The sequence below is a fragment of the Eumetopias jubatus genome, unplaced genomic scaffold, assembly GCF_037043125.1.
Source record: "Eumetopias jubatus isolate StellerSeaLion01/CBP00866 unplaced genomic scaffold, mEumJub1_p1.0 scaffold_5, whole genome shotgun sequence".
Classification (NCBI taxonomy): Eukaryota; Metazoa; Chordata; class Mammalia; order Carnivora; family Otariidae; genus Eumetopias; species Eumetopias jubatus.
Window position 1 is genome coordinate 81,889,427 of NW_028274811.1, and position 5,649 is coordinate 81,895,075.

General features: G+C 36.7%; 1 pseudogene; it reads right to left on the reverse strand.

The window, feature by feature from the left end:
• Positions 1-3,107: 3,107 nt before the first annotated feature.
• On the reverse strand, positions 3,108-5,104 carry LOC114208607 (protein BTG4 pseudogene; annotated as a pseudogene).
• Between the last annotated feature and the right edge of the window lie 545 nt (positions 5,105-5,649).

A 5,649-nucleotide genomic window follows, 5' to 3' on the forward strand; every position in this document is an offset into this window, starting at 1 on the left:
TCGTCATTCATTTAAAAATGAAACATAGCTTCACATCTGTTAAGAACGCTAATATTCCAAAGTCTAACGATACTCAGTGCTGGCAAGGAGTAGAGCAACTGGCTAAACTATTGCTGTAGTAGCACTTGTATTAACCAAACTTTGAAAAAACCCAAGTGGTCAACAGTTATATTGTGGATATTCTTATAACAGAATGCCATGCACTAAGGGAAGTTTTGAAAATACATGTTTCAAAAATGTAAATATAATTTTGAGTGAAAGAAGCTAGACACAAAAGAATACATGCTGTGCAATTCCACTTATTCAAAGGTTACAAACATGCAAACTAGCCTGTAGTCCTGAGGGATGTATACTTACATCAGAAAAATAGAAATGATACAAAAAATAGAAAGGATTACCTTAAAAATAATACAGACATTTCCTTGAAGTGGAAAGTAGTGGAGAAATGGGATTGGTGTAGAAGATAACCAGTGTATTAGATGTGGGCAATATTAAACATACTAAGTTGAGACTTTACAAGCATCTATGTTGTAATGAATTGAGTACTGTGTATTTACACTGCAGTTGTTACATTCACATTGAAACATTTAGACCTTTATCACACTGACATATTTATTCTGGAAAAGTTGAAGAGAATTTCTTCTGGGTCATTTCAAAGGCTATGGTAATGCTTTGGATGGGCAGATAATACCTAATAGACTAAATTCTGAATTTCTGCCCCTAAACTCATGGACTTCCATACTATATTCCACATTGAGCAAAATGCTTTACATCAATTTGTTTTTTATTAAATGGACTGATTCTAGATTATCTTTTTGCTTGCCAAACCAGCAAACTACTAGGGTAGCATCTGACGACTCTGTGCTTCCAAGTTGAAAGCAGGAATTAGTAAAAGAATCGCAAAAACAAAAAACACACAAAACGCCCTAAGCTAGAACCAAAGGTATGTTAGTTTCTTTGAGTACCCTTAGAAGCATGTATACATATATTCTCTTATATTTGATAAAGTCAAATTCCTGTAATTCCTTGTCTTATTCTCTTCTCTCTCCTCTGATTCTGCATTTTGCCTTGCCTTTACTATCAGCAGAGAGAGAGTACGTGCTTTGTTACAGGGGATTTTTGCCTTGTCTCTTAGAAAAGACAGAGACCTTCTTCAGCTTCTGAAACTGAGGTCTGTTTCAGAAGGTTCCATAAGGCATTCCAATTGTTAGTGTCTGTCCTAATCAAAATTTTAAAGTCACTTAGAAGATTCTAGATGGTTCTGATTTGTAGAGTCAGGCTCTGGATTTTATCCTTTATTATTATACAGGAACAATACTTAGTCCATGATAATAGTTCCTGAGATTTTATTCATGATTTGAGGTTAAAAGTGAGATATGTGACAACAATTCATCAGTCATCTTTTCATTCGTTTTCCATCGTTCATCCACTTATCCCTCATCTAACACAGTACTGTCCTAAACAACCACCCCACCTCCAGATTTTGTGATTTTCCTTTAAAATGATTTCTAACAACTATTTCTTGGCCCCCAAAGTTAAATTCTCAGAGGCCTCATGTTTTTGGGTAACCTATGATAAAACTTAGTTATTTCAGTACTAGTATGAAAGGATAGAAATTTCAATAGCTGTACTCATGAGAAGTTTCTTCAACATATTGCCTTCACATGATTAAATTCTAAGAGAATACTATTCCAACAAGTCAACACATAATTTTACAATAAGTAAAATTTCCCCAACAAAAACTGCTTGAGTGAGGACCTAGGTCAGAAGCCCTTTCTTCATATCTGAGGTTCTGAAATTGGTAGACAATCTGAAATGTGTAATAGAATGGGGACAGTTCCTCAAGCAAACTGATGTAAGAGGCAAGTATGAGGTGCTTAGTCTGTTAGGGAATAAAGAAACATATATGCAAGTTCCAGTTTGGTCTGCAGTTGGTTGTTTTTGAGTAAACCACTGAGGAGGATAGTGTCCAACCCACAATGCAAAGACAAGCTTGTACAAATTGACATTTAGGCCTCCTTCTGGCTCTAAGATTTTGTTAGTGGTAGGAAATAGGCATTTACATATGTTCATGGAACCAATTTCCATTTATCAGGCCTAAAGCTGAGCAGATACTATTTCTCCTTTTCATCTCCTTTTCTCCAGTGAAAGTATATAATTCTGCAATGAAGCTAAACTGGAAAAAATGTGGATTTACTACTTCACAGTCCACAGTTGACCTTGTGACACACTTAAAATTGCTTTCTCTGAAAGCACAGAGGCTGCCTATACCAGGAAGGGGATCAGCTTTCATAAATCTAGCTCTTTATATGAAAAATTTTAGTGCTTTAACAAACTTCTCCTTTAATTTTTAAGAGCGAAGTTTTACCAGAATCGGGCTTATAGATAAGTTCATATATAATACGTAAAATTTTATATAGATTGTTTGTTGTCATCTTTTTTCAGGGTATTTAATTACAACATTTGTAATCGTATGCCAAGAATTTCAAAAGCTCTAAAAGTACTTTAACATAGATTTATATTCATGAATCTCAATCCTTACTAATTGGAGTATAAAGAGATGTTTATGAGTTTTCTAAACATTTCAAAGCACTTCATTCTATATTGAACCTTTTTTAAAAAATTAAGTACTAAATTTAAACTGGTAACTTTTCATAAATCATGGAATCTTTTTCTATATTTATTTATGAAAGAGAGGGACAGAGAATCTCAAACAGACTCCCCACTGAGCACAGAGTCCAATGTGGGGTTCTATCCCATGACCCTGAGATCATGACCTGAGCCAAAATCAAGAGTCAGATGCTTAACAAACTGAGCCACACAGGTGCTCCCAAAATTTATGGAATCTTATCACAGGTCAGTATCTTCATTCTATTAACTGGGTACATTCATTAGGATTACATAAAGTTTCATGTAAAATTAAATAAAAATTGAAAGTATAGCTAAGAAAATATTCATAATCTTTAGGAGATAATTCACCATTGTGCACCCTAATCCCTATTGTGATTTTTTTGTTTGTTTGTTTCTTGAATCACTCAACATTAGACTCATTTTCATTTTACAGAAATAAAGCTGTTCCTCCGAGCTATACTCCACCAAGTGCCCAGCTACTGTGTGTTATCCATTTGTCCGGCCCACTGGTACCTGTCTATCCTGTGTATAGCCACCAGTCTAGGACCCTTAGGGTTGTTCTGCAACACATGATACACAAACATTTCTTAGGAGGTTCTTACAGCCATCCATCACAATATTTTTGTGGGGAATTTGGAACCAAGATTAAATTGACTGTTTCAAGTTTTCAACCTGATAAATATTCTTCCAATTGCTGAATTTAGGCATTATCAGAGGTTCTTTATTAAAACTTTCTGTATTGGGCGAAATGCCAGAGTAGTATAATGTGCCTCTGTGAACAGCATCTCTGTTTCATTGGGAGAGTTTCCATTTCTCTCTTCTACCTTTAAAAGAAGCAGGTGTAAATAGAGGATTTTTCTTACATTACCTACAGCACAATTCAAAGAGATCTACCAATACAGTCATCTCCTTTGGAACTCCCAAATGCAAAAGTATAATTCATCTTCAGCACAAGCCCTTCCTAGGATGGGACCTTTGTTTTCATTATTGTTTATGCTGATACACCTGAAGACTGGCCCATTAGAAGGGCTATCAGAGGCCCATTAGAAGGGCTATCAGAGTGCCAATGACTTCTGTATGTTCCAAACAAGATAATCATCAGCTGTTCTGCAATATCTGTTTACTCAGTTTCTCATGTTCTTTTCACTAATCCTGTGACAAAAACTGTTGTTACAATTTCTCTCTCATGATTTAAGTAAAATGTAAGAGTAGGTCAGCAAAACCTAACTTTATCCTCAGCAAAAAGTGGGCCACAGTTGGAAAACCAACTATACTTAAGTTTCTGACTGTCACCCACACCTCTGTATCCTTTAAAAAAAATACCATCCATTAGCCCTGAAATTCAGGATATTAATTTTAAGATTTTTTTTTTTTATTTATGTATTTGAGAGAGAGAGAATGAGAGATAGAGAGCACGAGAGGGAAGAGGGTCAGAGGGAGAAGCAGACTCCCCGCTGAGCAGGGAGCCCGATGTGGGACTCGATCCCGGGACTCCAGGATCATGACCTGAGCCGAAGGCAGTCGCTTAACCAACTGAGCCACCCAGGCGCCCCTCAGGATATTAATTTTAAACCCATTTCTAATAAGTTGTTTATACACGTGGTACAATACACAATTCTTCAAAAATTTGTACTTTTCAAAGTAATTAACCTTCATCTGTTTCCATGGGCCAGTGTATCTTTCTTTGAGGCGATAGCTGTTATAGAGTCTATGAAAGCAATACACTCACACAAACACCAATGCACATAAAGCTATTATCTCTTGATTTATATTCAGTTATTTCAAATATTTTAAGTTTAAAAAATTTCTCAAATCAGTATTTTTGTGCATATATCATTTTCTGTATGTGTAAAAGTAATTTTAGGATAAATTCCCAGAAATGGAATTATAGAGACCAAGGACATATTTTAAATTGTCAACAGTATTGTCACATTGACTCAACTAAGGTTTTTGTCAATCCACATTATGCAATATATATACAGATTTACAATGTTTTATTCATTTTTTCCATGACACAAAAAATATGATGTATTTCAATAGTTACCTATTGATACTTTGACAAATCTCCATACATGTAATAGCTTCAAACAACAAAAATATCGAACTTACAGTTTCGTAGTTCAGAAATCCACCCGGGGGGCGCCTGGGTGGCTCAGTCGTTAAGCGTCTGCCTTCGGCTTAGGTCATGATCTCAGGGTCTTGGGATGGAGCATCACATCGGGCTCCCTGCTCAGCAGGAAGCCTGCTTCTCCCTCTCCCACTCCCCTTGCTTGTGTTCCTTCTCTCACTGTCAAATAAATAAATAAAATCTTAAAAAAAAAAAAGAAAGAAATCCACCCGGGGTCTCATTCAACCAAAAGAAAGTCAAGGTACCAGCAGTACGGCACTCCTTTTGGGGTCTTCAGGGCATAATATGTTTCCTTACCCTTTCTAGCTTTAGATGATGCCCACCTTCACAGCGGCCATCCCCCATCCCTAGTAATAGCAAAATTACTCCTCACTACGTTTTTCTTCCCTAGTCACACCTTCTTTCAACTCACACTCTTGCCTCCCTCTCCTACTTATAGGTACTCTTGCACTTAAATTAGATTCATCTAGATTATTTTGGGTAATCTGCCTTTTTAAGGTCAGCTGAGTAGCAACTTTAATTCTATCTTCAATCTTCATTCCCCTTTGTCATAAAACTAAATATAGTCACAGGTTCTGGGGACAACTTTGCGATAAGGGACATTATTCTGCTTACCACATATATAATTCTTTTAATTTCCATTTATCTTATTTTACCTTATTTTAATTTTTGATACCTTATCTTATTTGTTATTCTTAGAAAGTCTCATTTTTGAGTGGAGGAGGGAGAAGTGGGGGGAGAGGGAGAAGCAGGGAGGAGGGGGAGAAGAAGGCGGAAAATGGAAAAGCAGAGGAGAAAGGAAGAAGCTGGGGGGGCACGCAGAGGGGGAAGCAGGCTCCCCACTGAGCAGGAAGCCTGATGCGGGGCTTGATCCTAGGACCCTGGGATCG